This window comes from Xiphophorus hellerii, chromosome 2, assembly GCF_003331165.1.
Source record: "Xiphophorus hellerii strain 12219 chromosome 2, Xiphophorus_hellerii-4.1, whole genome shotgun sequence".
Taxonomy (NCBI): Eukaryota; Metazoa; Chordata; class Actinopteri; order Cyprinodontiformes; family Poeciliidae; genus Xiphophorus; species Xiphophorus hellerii.
In genome coordinates this window covers 8,441,993-8,461,049 of record NC_045673.1, presented here as the reverse complement: position 1 = coordinate 8,461,049, position 19,057 = coordinate 8,441,993, and positions in this window count along the sequence as shown.

The following is a 19,057-nucleotide window of genomic DNA, read 5'->3' as shown; positions in this document are numbered from 1 at the left end:
TGGGATTAAAAGCTAAAAGCAATGTGAAGAAAAGAATCAGAGGAAAGGCGAGTGAAAGGAGAGGGGGAAAGAGAGAGAGACAGAAGAGAAGGAGTCTGCATCCATCCTGGCTGTGGCTGTCAGTGGCAGGGCCTCTCTCCCAGCACCAGGGGCTCCAGGGCTGTGGCCACATAATGAAGGCTTGTTTGAGTTCACATTCAAACATCACAGAGAGCGCCTAGAAAAACAGTGCCCCACGGGCTACTTTTATTAACCCAGCTAGCATTCCCAGCCTGAAAGTCTGTTCTCAAGCACCTTCATCACTTTTAATCCAAACTCTCCATACCTTCCAGGCATAAATTATGGCTTTTGTTTCTTTATACGTGCAAATTTAATCAAGAACGATACTGTTGTTCAAGAGAGGGTTTTGTTCTGTTTCACTTTTGGTTGTTTCTGCCTTGTAGAAGCTCTGCTGCTTGTCTTTTCTCTCTCTGCCCCTCTGTCATAACATTCATAAGCTTTGCTGAATGATGGCTGTGTGAGATTCACAAGGGAGGATATTTGACTCAGGATTTTCCGATAATAGGATCTGAAGCATGTTTGCAACAGATAGTGGTTTTGTGGTGATGGAAAGGAGTATGTGATCTTGCTACTGTTTGGAACAACAATAACAACTCCAATACAACCTAATACAGCATACATGCATCCATTTAAAAACAACACGTATGGACAATCTCAAGTTCACAGAATTACACCGTCACCTAAAAATACTGGCCATACTAACTGATCATGTGACATTCATAAACTGCACCTATTGACTGATGGAAAACTAGACTTTACTGATGCACCGAGAAAGGCGGAAAGCATGCACAAGAGAAAGGGCGCAACAGAGTACACATGGGGCTTATTTAATATTTCTTTGTGTCTTTTGAGAAACACTTTGCAACTATTCTGAGAGCCAATAAGGTCTGAAATTAGGTTTCAGAAATAACAGGAAATAGAGCTACATCTTTCCGGGACAATTTCTGTGTAATTTGGCATGTTAGCAATGAATAAATTTATTTTAAGAAATTGCAGTGTCAATTTAACTTGTGTGCGACACAAAACAAATTACATAGGGGATTTGACCTTGCTAACGGAGGCTGATACCCCCTTTAAGAATCAGGGAAAAAAATGGTTGGAAGGCTAAACATTTATATGTTTCACGTAACCAGCTTTTCATGCATTTAAATGAAGCTACTTAGATTTAAGTGTGGAAGAATCTTGTTGTGTGGTTTCAGACCTCTTAAAATGGATTGCGCCAACTCTGAACCTGTTGGTATTTTAATCACATCCCCAATGACAGTAAACTCTGCCAAAAAATAAATAAGCTGTCCTGTCAGCTGATCCAAAGCAAATAAATCCTTTTTTGATAAGAAAAAAAGAGCTAAAATCGTTTTTCTAACATTTTCTAGTAAAATTGTTTCCCTTATAATTAATGTACATACACATTATTATGAGGATCATCTGCAAAGGTCATGTCTGACCAGTCATTGTTTGCCACTTGGATCAAAAATACCTGGAATATTTTTTTGTCCCAGTCCATTCCTGTTCATTGCTGCTATATGGAAAATAAAGCAGCAAGAGATATATAAAGCTGCTCAAAGTGAAATGATTGTAATTTTGACCTTTTTTCTGTGATTATCATGTTATTTACTTGTTTGAGAACAAACAAAAACCTTTGAAACCACTCTACTTTCAGTGCCAGTTTCTGGTTTACATTCAATGATGAGATGAGTCCCTACAAAATTGCTTTAGACAGATGCTGCCAGCATTCCTGAAGATGTAAATTATCTAACCTGCTATCCTCCTGAACAACATTAAGTTGTTTTGGTAGGAAAAGCAGTGTTGTAGTTGTTCTGTCTCAAGTAAACAGCTTTGTCATGCAGTAAAATTTGTTTAGAATTACTTAGACTAGGAGTCTTCAAATCCAGGCCTCAAGAGCCGCTGTCCTGCTACACACCTGAGTCAAATAATGAGGTAGGTCAGTCATTTGATTCAGGTGTGTTGGATCTGCAACACACCCAAACGTTATTGGACAGCAACCCTTGAGGCCTGGATTTGAAGATTTGATTTGAGTTCATGAGAATGCTGTTAAAGTCACTGCTTTGACATTCTGTGGTGTTTGCATACATATAAGGCATTGTTTAATCCAAATGACCAAACGAAATTATAATGAAGGAAATCAAGCATATAGCCACATCAAAAATGATTTTCCCAACTTAATACTGTCATGTTTTTGTTTTTTTATTATCAAAGTGCAGACAAGAATGTGGAAGTTACATGATGGTTTAATATAAAGACCAAACACTTACATAACTACTCAGGACAACTGGGAACACGGAAACATGAAGGGATAGAGCACAAATACACGCAGAGGTAGACGCAAGACTTCAGCGGAGAACAATGACACAGGTAAGACTATATATACACACAGGGGTAGACAAGGTGATGAGGGTGGAAAAACATTTGAGACAAACTGCTGAGGAAGGAGGAGACACATGAGAATGTCTGAAGTAAATAATCAAAATAAAAATTCCTGTTAGGTCTTTGCATAAGTCATCCTCCTATCCTAAATTATTACTCCTACAATACTTCTCTTTGCAATCTTGACCACAGGAAGCTTTTATCAGTATTTAACCTGAAATCTGTTCCAATCAGTATACTGTTCCCTTTCTGTATTCACATCTTTAACTATATCTCTTTCATATTTTTGTTCCATTTTTTATTTGATTCGTTTGTCTTGGTAAAACTCTGCTCACAAGACATAGTGGTAATGTCAGAAAATATCTTTATACCAAGAACTACATCCCCTTTAAACTCTTTGGTAATTATATTAATTTTAACCAGATATAGCAGGACACAATGTGAAAGGAACTGATATGCTTTGTTCTTAATTAGTAACCTGGGAGTTAAGATGTAATTAAATTAAATTAGGAGATCTGGTCAAAATCCAGTATGGGAAAAAAACTCCCCTCATTCTTTTCCAGGCTTTTCATAGGGTCCCATCGGCCCTTTGGAGTCTCACAAATCCCCTTAAAGCCCCTGGAGTCACTGATGGTGTATCAGGCCCCTGGATCTGCTGTGTGCAGGGCTCGGAGACGGGCTGTGGTTTGGATCCAGCCTGGGGGGGGGGGGACAACAGCTACTGTGAGGGCGCCCAGAGAGCTGGGAGTCACTCAGCCACATAGACCCTGTGTTTGTGTATGGAGCATTGCTCTCTTATCTCCCGCCTGTACTGACGCCACACTCTTCCTGTTTCAAATCTTTACTGCTGATTTTCTCTTCACTCTTGCCTCAGTCCCAGCCAGTTCTGTTGTTTTTCTGGCGCTCTTGTTCTTTTCAGGCCAGATTAGATAGAGTCTCAGTGGCGACAGAACCAGTGCTGCTTTTATTGTGGACAAGGGTGAGAAGCTCAATGCATCTGCTTGTGTAAGTCTAATAAAGCAAATATTCTTAGTACCGAAAATGTTTTTGATTAGTTAAGATGTTGAGATTTCACCATGAACTCACTGATCTTCCTGTAGCCCAGAGAAAAGACTTTAAAATACTTCATAAAACACTGACCTATTGTTGTATCAACCTTCCAGACAGCTCAGGTCTTCTGGTTCAAGTCTCTTTTGCATCCCCAGAATCAAAACCAAAAGCATTCAGCATTCAGTGTCTATGCACCACAAATATGGAACAAACTTCCAGAAAACTACAATAATGCTGAAACAACATAAATATATAGTACAACCCCACCTGCTTACAGTTGCCTATGATTCATAATAACTGGAACATTTATTGATTTATTTGATATATACTTATTTGATTATTTTGATGATGGCATTTATTTATTGGTTGTTTTACAATTGGTTACTCTATTGGATCAATCTGTCTTTTATTCAAGAGTTCCAAAAAAAGACACATTGTTGAGAAGGCACCTATTGGAAATCCAGTTAAAAGCTTGCCACAAGCCAGGTAGGGAGCAAATGTGTCGAAGAATGTGCTCTGGTCCAATCTGGTCAGACACGACTAGAACTATTTAGCATATATACAAAATGCTTTGTGGGGCAGAAAATTAACATTGCACATAAACCAGAACACACCATCACCACAATGAAACACAGTTGTGTCATCATGCTGTGGAGATGGTTTTGTTCAGGACAGAAAATCTGGAAAGAGTTGATGGAAAGATGAATGAAGCTAATTACGGGCCAGTCATAAAATAAAACATGCTAAAAGCTACCAAATACCTGAGACTTGAGTGAACATTCATGTTCCAGCAGAAAAAAAATCAACACAAAATCAACACACTCGACACACCACGAGAAATATCATGAAATTATTTAGATTAAAACCTACTTATATTTTAGAATGGCCCAGTCAAAGTTTAGATAAAATCTAATTGGGAATCTGAAGGATCATATGAAAGGTGATGTTAGTATATACTACTGAACTAGAGCTTTTTTGTAAAGAGAAAACAGCAAACATTTCAGTCTCTTGCTGTGCAAAGCTGCTATGCATACCCAAAACACTTGCTTATGGGTATGAATACTTTTGCAAGACACTGCATAACAAAACAAATCAGTGTGTATGCCGTACAACTGTTGAAAACATGTTTATTGACTGTGGGAAGCATACATCTTTCTTCTCCCGTTTCACTGAATCAAAAACAACTGTTTAAAACACATAAACATCGAAAAAGTTCCCGACAAGTCTCTTTCTTGGTATCTGCGAGCGTCACCACCAGTCTTCCTCTCCGCTGTCTGGCCAGCCGGCGGCCTGGGTGGCTGATTTTGATGGCGCCAAGCACTCTGAAACTCTGCCGTAATCAGGAACAGTGAGGGGCAGTCTCTATCACAGAGAGTTTCTTTCCTTTTCCTTTGTTTTCCACAGATTTCCTTCCTCGTTTTCTTAGATATTCTCTCCCCACTGATGTAAGTCCAAACAGAGGCCTATTTAGAAAGTAAACAGATGAATGAGGGGAGGTGCTGAGCCTGGCGTCCATAGAGTCGGGCTCAGAGCAGAGACGTCTCGCTCCACCCGCCCCGCACTGACACAGCCTGTAAATATACAGCATGACAAATGGAGTGGCTCTAGAGCAGCCCCCTAACCAATCTCTGGCAAGCAGGCCTGATGCCGGAGAGGCTAGCCGACAGGCTGCGTCTTATTCACTGTCACAAGAGACACATTGTTTATAGGACAGAGAGACACTGTAAGACAAACATTAATACCCCTTGAGTGGGTGACACACTGGGAAAACCCTCAGCTAGTGGCTCCAGTGTTGGCTGAGAGAACATGCATTGAAAGGTTTGCAGCAGTTCCTTATTATACTTTGTTCCCCTTTCTGCATAATTTTGATCAATCAACTGTGGCCAACATTCATTTTGGCACTGTGAAGATCTTTTCAGATGTCCTGTTCTGGTTACATGGGTTCAGCTCTGCCTGTTTGTCTTCCACCTCATATTTATGCATCTGATTACTGACTGAAGGCATATATTTTCACCATGGCAAATTTATTTTCATGCTTCTCTCAGAGGACATCCTCTAGGGGAAAATTCATCTTGGGAGAGCTCATAATAGCAGTTTTTCTTCCTGTTTGTCTCACTCTTGGCAAAAACACCAGCTTTCATGCTTGTCCTAGCAGTGTGGTAATTGATTAAGTAGAAGACTAAAGAAAGAGAAACTTGACAGCTTAGAAGACAATCACAGAGCAGTAGTTCAAATCCCCACTTTTCCTAAAAGTTCATTCATATATTATCCATTTACACAGATAACCTTCCAACATTTTATCACAGTTTTCCCAAAAAATGTTGCTTAGTTTTAACAACGTGGCTCCTAATATTCAGTATGATGCTTCTCGCAGTCTGTTTGAAGAGTTTGTATTTGTTGTTACCAGAGTTTCTGACAGCATTTAGTACAGTGACAGATTGTACTAAATGCTAAATTGTACTATACAATTTAGTAAGACCAGATTGTTTTTTCTTATTTGGGGACGAAAGACCAATCTATTTTAGCGAATTACATCAAAAACTGACCTTTTCCATTATTTTAGGTTCCCATCATTGTTTAGTAGTGTTCAAATTACTTCATTTTGAACAAATAAAACATGTAATTTGTTCAATTTGTGTGAAAGTAAATCAAAACAGTAAATATTAATCTTTTGTCCTTTAGCTGGACTTAAGATCTTTAAATCGACATTAGACTAGAACTCAGTAAACAAAGATTACATGTGAGGTTCCTCAAGGCTCCATTCTCAGGACACCTTTTTTCAATAAATACATACATCCCCTTGCTCATATTATAGAAAAGTACAACATATCTGTCCATATGTAGATTAGTGACACATTACACTCTGAATCTGAGCACAGTCTATAACAGCCCTTGGATACAAAATCTGTTAATAAGGACCAGACATAAATCTCTAGCATACACTGGAATGAGCTTCCTTTGCTTTAATGTTGTTTTGATATTCCTGACTCATGCTTCCCTTTTCAGTTGGAAAAGGGATGCACTGGGTCTCTGTTCTTATAAGTACACATCTTAACATTTGTCTGAAAGACAGTGAATGGTTTAGGGCTTAAATAGATTTTGGAATTAATTGGCAGTTATAAACAAGAGAGGAACGATATCAAATTACAATCATCATTGTAACACCATTGGCAATATCATAATCACAAATCAGACTGGTTGGGTGCAATATTTGGTAGGATACTGTATTTCAGTTGCATTTCAAAACACTCCATGTTTATCAATGCTATATTTGACTATATTTATTTTGCAGATATTATGCAGTCCTGCGATGAACCAGGTAGACACTTAAGGTCAAAGCCGAACTGTTCACTCAGTGTTGCTAAACAAGAAGTAAACAAGCAAAGTATTTAGTTTCTATTCTCCTTAGCTTTGAAATCGACTCCAGGAAAACCTGAGATGTGCAAAAGCTGTTTGCTTCATCAGATCAAGACTGAAAACAAAATGGAAACAATTTACATACAAATCAAATTCTGCTTTATCAGTTCTTTTCTGAACATGTCTTAGATCTGAATTTACTTAAATTTTTGCTATGCTATAATTGTATTATTCTTTTGACATACTTCGACTATCCTTTATTTCTTATGTAAAATCTTTTTAAGTATACTGTGTATAAACTGTGCTGTACAAATAAACTTACCCTGCCTTTCCTTCATGGGAACATAGTCTTTGAAGCTACTATATATGTCGAGTCAAACTAAATCGCTCGTTCTTTAAAAATTGTTACGCTTTTCTGTTATTTCTTCTTATGTTTTACTTCCTGAAAAATAAATTCAGATGATAAATTAATGGCATAGAAGTGAGCTTATACTATTTAATCTCCACGATTTCATTGTTGAGAGTCCTCAATTTGACAGCTTTTCCTACTCTACATCTGTTGTTCTGGTTTAATTCAATTCAGGATCTTGCATTAAGTTGATGATCTCATTATAGGGAGTTAATGTGTCCACAAGGTAAGTTGTTTTAATCTAAAACACATTAGTCTGCTTTCTGTCACACAGACAATGATGCTTACATGCACTTCATTTGGACAAACTTTTACCTTTTCCAATAGGATTTCATGTCGTAATCTTATTCAGCATGTGCAAATATAATTTAAAGAATCCCACAATCTGAGTGCATGCAAGGCCTCACACACCCCCAGGTTATAAACCATGGGCTAAGAGAAAGGAATGTCTTTGAGGAGGAGAACGGGGGAAACAGAAAGAATATGGGGGCTCTCTAGGGAAACAGTTGTTTGACCTCTAAAGATAGACCTGCAAACTGAAAGGACCATACTCTTTCCGGCCTCGCTCTCCACCAGGATTTCCTTCCCATGTCAAAGCACACATGAAGCACCAGAGACATTGGCCATACTGGACGACCTATTGTGAGCTTTGAACAAGTTCGCTTACTGAGGTCACACAAGGAGCCAGGGAGCGCCAGACTGGCAGGCGATCCAGGGTTTCCTCCAAGATAGGAGATCAAGTAAATCAGAGTTAGGAGTCGTTACCCTTTAAGAGTCCTAATGACTACTGCTCCCCCCTCCTTCCCCAATGGCACACAACTATGTCTGAGAAATGAAGCGGTATGAAGACAGGTGTTTGGTGTTATCATCCATTTTTCATCAACTAGCTCTTCTTTCAGTAAACTTGATATCATCTTGGTGTCCCTGTATGACAGCTTACTTAATGCGACAGTATTTGTTTTATTTAGCATTAGCATATGGGCTGGATGTCCATTAGTCATGTCCTGTGCTTCCCCCCCCCCCCCCCCCCACCCACACCCACACACACACACCCTTCCACATGAATACTATGTTACCTCATAAGAGCATCCATTTTTCACTGTGTCCTGTGTGAGACTCAAACAAATTGATTTTAATTTATTGTTAATGTCAGAGGAGCCTCGAAGATTAGATACACAGAGATTCATCCCACCAAACAACAGGAACGACAACATTGTAATGACAATTTACTGGTCAAGACAGATTTACTGCTGACAGTACAATACAAAGCTGTTGGACACAGACCGTGTTTCCTGCTTGCTATATTCATGTTGAAAGAATCCACACAAAGCTAATGACAGTTCACTAGTAACTTTAAAGTGCAACTTACAAGTAAAATCTGGTGTTCGAAGTCTCTTACATTGGTGTTTGAAACAGAGATCCATAGACAAATCAGAGGGTCAGAAACTGATACATTTGATATTTTTCTGATCAGTTAAAGCATCGCACTGATTAGTATTTATTAACACATCCTCTTGCTTTTGCTTTCAAGATAACAGGTTTAAGAAATTAAAAAGTGTGTAAAATTTAAACAAAAAACCTTCATGGCTGGTTTTCATATAATAACTTACATTTACTTCTTTAGATGAAGTCAAATGCTGACAGCAAGAGGATACTCATCGAAGAGAAATATGAACATTTCAATGTCGAAAAATTATCATTTCACCTTTGCACTACATATTTCAATGGTTGTTGTGACAAATAAAGTATTATAATCAAGACAAACTTTGTGTGTTCAAGCCTAAGCTTTAATGATTACATGCTACAGTCTTTGCTTCTCCTCAGACTGTAGCCATAGAAAATGGACCTTCAGCTCTTCAGTCATACTGAATTGACAATAATCATTATCAGCTCTGTGGTAGGGACTGGCTCCATCTCTGTAGAGGCGGCTAAATGTCTAAACTGTCTAGGGTGTGACATGGCTCTGCTCAGTCAGAGAACTAAATGCTTTAGTTTTGGTTCACTCAGTGTCTGCCGCCTCTATCTGCTCACCATTAGCAGCATTGGCCCTGATGACATGTTCTTCCTGAACTGCTCTTGTCTAAGCTCACTTCTGCGGCTAGTGGTCGTCCGTGGCCTGTCCGTATTGAGGCTTGTCTATTTTAGGAGGTCATTTAGAGCTGGACACTGTGTCTCCCCAAAGCAGCCTGTCTCCTGATACCACTATCAACTGTTGGCTTTTTAACAGGAGAGTCATGGCAATTTACAAGAGTGACGCCAAGCAAGAGAGTTATCAGGACCCCAACACCAGATTAGATGGTGGGTCTTCTAATGAGTATCCTTGAAAAGGGAAATGGATGGGGGACTTATGACGAACAATAATAACGCTACAATCTGCGATGTTGACAGAACAGGAAATACTCCTCAAAGTGCTTCACATAAGAGAAAATGTTACTCATTTCTAATGTTCAGAGATATGCATAGGCTTTTAGGCATCCCTAGCATCAAGTGATGAAGTGAGGTTTCTGTGACGATGAAGAGTGAACATGTATCTTTCATTAAGACTTTACATAAAATTAAATAAGCTATTTTGGTGCTATTTGCATCATGTGGTTCTTCAGAAAATGCTTGGAAATACTGACACAAATATGAATAGAAAACTCAACTGATTTTGTTATGGTACAAGTTGACTAAGTTTTGAAATGAAAACCATATTTTATTGTCATAAAACATTTCATTTACTTCCTCTTTGCAATTGCTGCCTTTACAACTGATTAACCAATCTTAATTGACCAGCTGACCAAATGGGATTAGGCAAAATTTATTGCATAATATTTTTATATATGATGCTGGCGTTTGTAGATTGCATAATAATTTCAATGTGCACATAAAACATAGGTCATCACGGTTGCTGTTTCAGATTTACAGCTCAACATTGTTGTGTGACATTGATAAACAATATAAAACCAGAGGTTTTATATATTGTGAAGGGTTTATTTAAAATTCATAAACCAAACACAAAAGTGGGATTTGTTTGAAATGTTGCATTTTCTCAGATTATGATTTATGCTCTTGTTTTTTATTCAGTGCTTTAGTAACTTTGAAGAGAAGTCTGTCTCATTTCCGGACAAAAAAAAACAAACTTCCTGGTTGAATCAAAAGTTATTTTTATTCAAAATCTACCAGAGTTTGCTACCTCTGTTTTAGTTCTTGAAATTATGGTTTTGAGATTCCTGTTTCAGCACCACTCAAGTAACTGACAGCATCTTGGAACACATTCATGATCCATTATTTCATTAAATTAACAGCAATCATCAAATGTTTAAAGTATGATGAGGAAGAAACGTCAACTCTGAGGAACTCCCTGGTTTTGACTCAGCTTTGCCAACTTCATTTCTGTTTTGTGACTTTGTGTTTTCCCCAGTCTACAATCTGGGTAAAAATCATAAAATGAGGTTTTCATGAGTGATGTCATATTTGGCATAATGTTTTACTGTACATTTTAGAAGGGAGGGAATTTACTAGCATTTGGGAAACATTAAAAAGGTACAGCGGTTTAGACCAAGTGCCTTCATTGCCTGTAGCATTTCTTCGCCCTCTGTCCTGCCTTCACTAAACCTTTTTATTCAGAGGGAATTGAAGTTTGTTCCACACTCGCTTTTGTCAAGCTTGAAAAATTTGAAATATAGAAGGTATGGAAGTAGATGAATGTCAACTTTGAAGGGCAGTTGCATGCACTTTCAATGCCAATCTTCTGAAGGTGAATGATATCCGTCTGAAGTGTGAATATTCACTCTTTGCCAGTTTGTTTTGGCCTCAGTGCTCCTCTTCTGGAACAGTAGTTTAATTTTAACATTACTTGTATGAACAGCCAAAAGCAGTCAAGACCAAATTTATGAATACATTTGGACCATTTAGACATTTCAAATGAACTGAGTGCAGATATACTGCCAGTTACCGTTTTGTTGAAGTCGCTACTTTATGACTGCAGTCTGCTTCTATGAAGTAGAGAAATGAAAGAAAAATATTGAAAATATGTGACATCAGTTATATTTTAACACATTTCCATAAGTGTTCTGTTAAGTGTGGGCTTAATGAGGACAGATTGTGACTTGGAAAGGCTTTTGTGGATCATTTGGACACCAAAGACAAGATCGTTTGATCCCACTTGGATATGGAAAATGGGAATTATAATGCATTTATTTAATAATGTTCAAATTAAGGTGAAAGTTTGAAGCAAATAATAAGAGATCTAGTCAATGGGGCCAAGGAAAGGTAACACATTTGCACAGTTAGTTCTTTGCATTTGTTTTTAGGTGTGTTTTCATTTCAAACATCTAAGAACAAAGTGGTGACTAAGATAGAAATACGATCAAAAAATGTATTTATGCAAGCACAACATTTCTAAAATGTACAAATATTAGTATATTTGTATACCAATGTAGTCACAGACTATTGATGGAACACTGGTCAGACCAATTTAACTTAAATTGTCTTACATTTAGATATGTTGAAACAGTTTTATCTATGTTGGTTTGATTGGTGTGTTGCAACAAAGATAGTTTTTCATAATCCTGGATATCATTCTGTTCTAAAGAAATGACCAAGCATATGTAACATCCAAATGAGGATCCCAAATCTTTGAACCTTGTTAAAGATATGGTCAGAATAGCTGGAAACAGAAGCCTGTTAATGTGTTCTAATAAAAATGTACAGTAATACTGGATTCCTTTATCTAATTAATGCACATGAGAAATTCTCCAACAAGTTATTGGTCTGATCCTCATTATCAAGGCTGTACAAGAAGAGACAATCCATTTTGAATTTCTTAATCTGAATTCGGTTCAGATTTTATCAGGATATTTCAGATTTTTGACTACATAAGATAAATAAGCAAAGTTCACACCTATTAAAAAATAAAATATGCCCTGTCTGCTTAGCACTAACAAAGCATTGTTAGCAGCTAACAGGTTTAGAGCTACAGTGCTTACAAATTAATTATATTTTGTTTGTCATTCTGTCACAAAATGTTGGCACACAAAGCAGTTTAAAAGTGATGGAGGTATTTTCCACTTTGCATCTTAATGCTGTTGACCAGTGCCAAAAATTATTTATTAGCTATCAACATAACAGAAAGCACCTTAAGAGCTACTTCCTTTTATACTTCAAAATAAGAGTCTCAAAAAGAATCAGAGCCTCTAAATAGCAGATTCAACTTAATTCACTGGAGGAAGTCACATGCTGACAGGAGTTGGAGAACACAGACATCAGACCACAGTATGACAAGAAATATTGTACTGTATACTGTTATATTGTGAGATCTGATGATGCTAGATTTTGTTATACCCTTACCAAGTAGTGATGATGAGGAAATGAGATGCACTTGAGTTAATTGCAGCATGGAAGAAGATCAGCAGCAGCACCAGCAGGAGTGGTGAGAAAAAGAAAAACAAAAAATTATACAAAGAAGAAATTAAAACCAAGTAATGAAATGTTTTAGAAACTGAATTTAATAATGAACAGATTAGTGTTCTGATCTGATGATAGGTGTATGCGGGTGTGTGTGTGTGTGTGTGTTTGCATTATATAAATGTTCTGTTGCTTTGTGGTGGAAACTTGTTATAAGTTTACGTTTTTATTTTTTGAATTGTGGGTCAGTGGGACTGTTGAATCAGGCCTGTGTGAGTGCCCAGAAGGTCAGTGCAGAAAGAGGCCCTCATGAGCAGGCTTCAGTGCTGCTGAATGGGCCGATAATGGCCTCGATCAGAAGGAATGTGTTCATGGAGCCTTGCTACTGACAGCCAGCCCCTGAGGACAGGAATTACTCTGACTGATTTAAAAAGAAGATGACAAAAGCAGAGCCTCAGGCACAGTTTCTCTGGACTCCTTGTCTCCTCTGCGTCTAAACACATATGACTGTCTCCAGTGACTGTGCTTCTTTTTATCTACCCAATCGCTTTTCTTCTGTTGCAATTTCAAAAACATTTCTCAGTGCAGCACTGAAGAAAAAAATAGGAGTAAAACCATTTTATATCTGTTTGACATCTTAAATAGGAGTTACTTTTTTATAAGTGGAATGTTCTGTTTGTCTGTTTCATAAAAAAAATGAGAACACATTGGCTCAAACAGTTTTCGATTAAAGAAGTAACTATAAATACAAATGCAACAGAAAATAAAACATCTTAGCATTTCATTAAGAATTTTTGGGACGCATTATGAGTAATTTTAACGAGGCATCAGTTTCTCATACCTTCTGTTAGCCTCTGGCTCTCTTCAGCCAATCGTCTCAGGATCCTCTCTGTCACATCAAACCCTCTTCTTCCTTCAATACATCTATGAATCTTCTCTGTGATTTTCCACTTCTTCAAAACTGAAAAATCGCTTGTGCAATACATCCACTGTCATGCACTTCAAGTGACCAGAGCACATTCATAGGGTTGTTGTGTCCCCTGAATGAATTGTAGCTATTTATTTAAGTTCCCTTTGGGATTAACCAAGTAGTATTAAAATTTAATTTGAATTTGAATTAGAAGCAGGACTTATGATGTTTCTTATCCCTGATCAGTCTGCTGCGTTCCTTGGTCTTCATGATGCAGCTTTTTTCTCTAATGTTTTCCAACAAGCCACTGAGATCTTTAGATCCGCTGCCGTACAGACTGCTACAGGAGAAGATTTCCTCCCGAGGACATCGTCTTCTACAACAACTCTGAAGAATCTTTGATTCAATGAGTTACAACATCTATTTTTCCATTGGGATAAATGAAGCATTTTTTAATTGTGCTGAATTGAATAGAGCAGTTAAATGTAGTTATAATGAAGCTGGACTCATATTACTGTTCCATTCAGATGACTTCTACACCTGCCTGACTTGACTGCACAGATAAAATGGGCATCAATACATATGATAGCCAATCTTTTTAGATTTATATTTGTAAAAATGTTGAGAACATGGTATTGGTGTTGATCTATAGCTTAAAAAAACACCAATAAATATTCACTGAAGTTTGTGGTTTGTGGTTATGAAGTGATAAAGAAAGAGGAAAAGTTCAAGATGAATGAAGACTTTATGAAGGATTACATGTTATCTTATTTGCGTTCTGCCATATTTGTACTGTCCAGCCACTTTGTGAGCAACATCGGTAGCCCAAGCTTTGCCGGTTTGACCACTGCTGGAGATCCAGAGGTCTCCAGGGGTGGCTGGACCTGGACCTTCACGGGGGAGACGGGAGGCCAGGAGACAGGCCTGTGTGAACAGCTGTGCCCTGTTTTAGATCGCTGTTCTCAGTTACCTCTTACTCTTTGAAGGAGTCTTTTCTTACACACTTTCACACATGCAGCTTGCATTAGTAAAGCAGGGTTTGGAAATGACTGCACAATGAAAGCTTGAAGTGCCTAAACTTTGATGTCTCAATTGCCCCCTCTGCCCTACCCCCACCTCAACGCTCCTGCCCCCCCAAAAAGTTTTGAATTCCATTTTTTTTAAAACCTGCTAATCTGCTGAGAATGAACCCAGTTGTGAATGCATCTGGAAACTGAATGTTGAATTTAAAGCCAATACAGCAAGGGACTGTATTTCATTGTATATGCATGTGGTTCTGCTGCAAAATATTTTAGTGAATCAGGCTGTTTAGGTTACTAGTCATCGGAATGACATGTAATTAAAAACTTTTTTTTTTTTGATAATTTATACCTGTACAATGCAGCATGAATTAATGAAATTTATAGTGACAGATATTAGTGTTAACTTTAAAGAAGATTAAGTACATAATTTAGTTTGAATCAGAAAAGCATATTGAAGTGCACGTTGTACTTAGGTCTACTCCTTTATGAATTTCCCATTAACAAATGAATCTGCTATGTGTAGAACATTTAAATCTTTTGTGAAATGCATAACCCAATTTTTAAATACATCTTGTTTGTTACAAATAATAATTTTATTTATAAAAGATATTTAGATGCTATGGTATTGTCAGCCAGGAACTCAACAGCGGTGTACCCATTAGTAACACAACTGGGACTCTCAAACAGACGTGTGATGCTTAAACAGACGACCAAATGAAGTTATTGATCCACAGCCATTACTGACAACAGCTCCAGCTGTCTGCCTTTGCACCAGTGTTTTTCTAATAATGAATGACCATAATGGGCCTTTGTGATTGTCAGCTGAAAGATGCATAAACAAACTGCATATTAAACTGTTGAGTAAAATGGTCTTTGTCTGAATGTAGAGACTGTTAAGAGTATATTTTATATGCTCCTTCTCTATCTAAGAAAGAGAATCACTTTCTTTTTCTATTACACAACCCATCTTTTAATTATGGGTTGTGATATTTATTTGAATTAATATTTTTCATTTTAGTCTTTAAAATACCAGAATTTGTATGTAAATTTACATTTAAATATCAAATCAGATGATCTGATTATTTAGTACTTGAGTAGCCTTTTTATAAAATACCTCTTTACTTTCTTGGATGGTTCATTTTTATTTTTACTTGAGTAGAAATGTGTTGAAGTCAACTTTTTCTTGAGACACAGGTTTTGGCTACTCTGCTCACCTCTGGAGGCACTGATGGTAGTTATTCAACATGACCCTGACTGTTTTATTTAAAATTCTTAATTCTAAAAGTTTAAATAGTGAGATGATACTACATCAATAAATGTTGTAAAACAGTAGTATAAATGCAAACTAATTGACTTCATTGTAAAAAAAAAAAAAAAGAAGCCATATGCAACTTATGTCATACCAAATTCACAGCATCTAATTCATGAACATGCTGCTGATAATTTCTGACATTCGTTTCACCAGAATCATTTCCAGCCGTAGAACAGATGGCAGCCTTTTTCCATCAAGTTAATTGAAAATTGCATGATTTAAATGAAGCAATTCTCTGTAATAATAGTTTCCTTTCCTTGTATGACATGTGACCGACTTACAAAGGGGAATGTATTTGCAACAGGTGCCTGTAACACAGTGCAGGCATTAGGGCATTTGTGTTCACCCTCAGTAACCTCCCTGTGCCCCAAAAGTCCTCTGCCTGCCAGGGAAACCCGATTCCAGTTCAGACACTGGCACACTCTGCTGCTGCAGCCGTTTCACTGATGCAAAACTGAAAGCTGCAGAGATGTTCTTACAAAAGCTGCTTTTGTGTTATATAGGTTTGAAGTGCTAGACTGTAGAACCTGTTTCAAAATTAATGTTTAAAAGTTTGAGAAGTAGTCCTGTATTACTTCAGTGAACCAAATGTATAAAATAACAGTCAAGCTGTTTTTGGCATATGAAAGTGGTACATTTTGTGGAGAGTATGCAAAAGTGTTGGTTTTAGTTTTTCCTTTACTTAGCATATTGAAGTTATTCTGCTGGAGATGTCCACCTGTAGCATGAAAATACAATGAGGAGGGAATATATGTCCACAGCACCCAGGAGGAAGGACATGATGCAGAAATGTGGTGTTAACTTTTTTGTTTGTTTGTTTGTTTGTTTCAGTATGTTGAGAATGGTTGACTTTAGAACATTTATGACTTTTATATCAAGTTAACACATGGCTTCAAATCTCCATTAAATTATTACACACAGGTCAACAAAAAACGGTTCAGTTATTACCAGCATGTACGATCCCATTCCGAAACTGATTGAGATTTTTTAATATATTTCCTCTTTATCTTAACTGCTTTGTGATGTTTCTTCACAGCTTGATGGAACATAGAAATTTCAAAAGATGTTTGAGTTCTCTAAAACATCTGAACTTTTTAGAAATGCAGTTCCTGCATGAAATAGATGGAATGATATGGAAATGTAATGAAATTATACTTGTCATGTGAGTGGTAGCAAGAAACTGTAAAAATTATTTATTGGCTGTGTGTGATATATTGTATCTGATAATTGGACTTCAACCTGTGACCTCCTCATTGCATGTGGATATTTCTGGTGCAACCAGATCACTGAAAGGTAGGAAGAAGATGGATGGGTAATGAATGCTTTATAACTGGTCAAATTCTGTCTGTTGCTGTTGCTCCTCTGGTCTTCCTGGAGGGAAGCAGGCAGAGGGCAGACAAGAAAGTTAGAGTTTTCTAGGAGAGTGGTGAGATGTGGATGACTTTGTCCAGGGAGACATGCTGAAGAAGAAGAGATCTGAAGGATCTGCAAGGATGATGGAAGACTGGTGAAGGAATGAAGAAGGAAACAACTCCTGGAAACTCAGTAGGGGATGGATGGAAACAACTCCTGGAAACTCAGTAGGGGATGGATGGATGGATGGATGGATGGATGGATGGATGGATGGATGGATGGATGGATGGATGGATGGATGGATGGATGGATGGATGGATGGATGGATGGATGGGTTCACTGTTTCAAGATTTTCTATAGTAAAATTTTTTGATTGAACCTATTTTGTGCAAACTTGTCACCTGAAGCACATATAAGAAAAAAAAACAGTTCATGAATCTATTTAAATATCATTTTTGATATATTTTGAAAAGCTTGTGAAGGCCTAAACTAACTAAACTGTTTGTAGAGGCTAAGCGCATGGAGCATTTCTTTTTTTAACTTCTGGTAATCAGTGGCTAAATGAAAACTCAACAGAAACAGCAGGTCCATGTTATTCATTATCTGCCTTGACCAGACAAGAAACTTGAGATAAGGTGGAGACACACATATTGAGATATCAGTGAGCAAGAATTCACCTGCTGTGCATCCAGTCTGTGGGAAGACAGCTGTCTCTAAAAGTGGGAAAGCTCTCAATCATCACTTCATTTTCCAAACAAAAATGTTTTAGATGCTTTGAATTAACTTAAAATATCACTTATTCATTGCAGTCGTCCCTCGGTATTGTGGTTGTCCTACTTTAATTCAAGAAACTCACCGAGAGCTACCTTGTTAAATAAGAAACCAGCTGAAAAAAAAATTGCTTTGATTTTAGTTATTTTTTAGCTAACAATTTGATTTTTGTTGTTAGTTTTTCCATTACTGATTTCTGTTGAGAAGATCCAATGACTAAAACATGTGTTCCAACTACTTCCATGCTTTTATAAGCCTCTCAGGCACTCAGGAAATTCCAGGGAAGAAACTATGATAGGATATTACATGTCCAATAAGTCCGGCCATTACATTGTCTTGCCACATTATATTTTACTGTCAAATGTTAGCTCATTTTTAGGAAGTAAAGGCAACTGGGAACAACTGCAACTAGTGGAGAATCATGCAAAATCACAAAGCAGTTGCAACCGATGTTGAGATGCTTAGAGCACAATGGTCCCAAATAATAACTGCACAAAGTAAGGTCTGTTAAGACATGGTGAGTGAGTTTGGTGCGGAAAAATTTGACTGACACGCAAAATATGGAATAAGAGCAGAGACTGTTAGTCAGGCCTCATCCAACATCAGTGTCTAACCTCACAAATTGGGAAGACTGATCAAAAATTTTCATAGACACAGTCCCAAACTTCGTAGAAAAAGCTGTAGTAGGGCTGTAGCTAATAAAACTGTGAAGGATGGACAAATATCAAATTAAGATTGACATTGTGTGTCACTGTTATTTATATGTGTGAAGGCAGGTGAGTGAATACTTTTGACAATAAAGTTCACAATAATGCCAGTCATACAGTTTGCTGCGAAGTTTTTAAATGAGTCTAAATGCTGAATGAACTGACTGTTAAAATTAAATAATCTTGTTAAATAGTCTTTCATTCAAAATGCACGCTGTACTTAAATATATATGACAATCACATATTAAATAAATGAATAAATAAATAACAATTGGTTGTTGCTATTCACCCCAAAACACAGGGAAGAAAATCCAGTGAATGATATATAAAAGT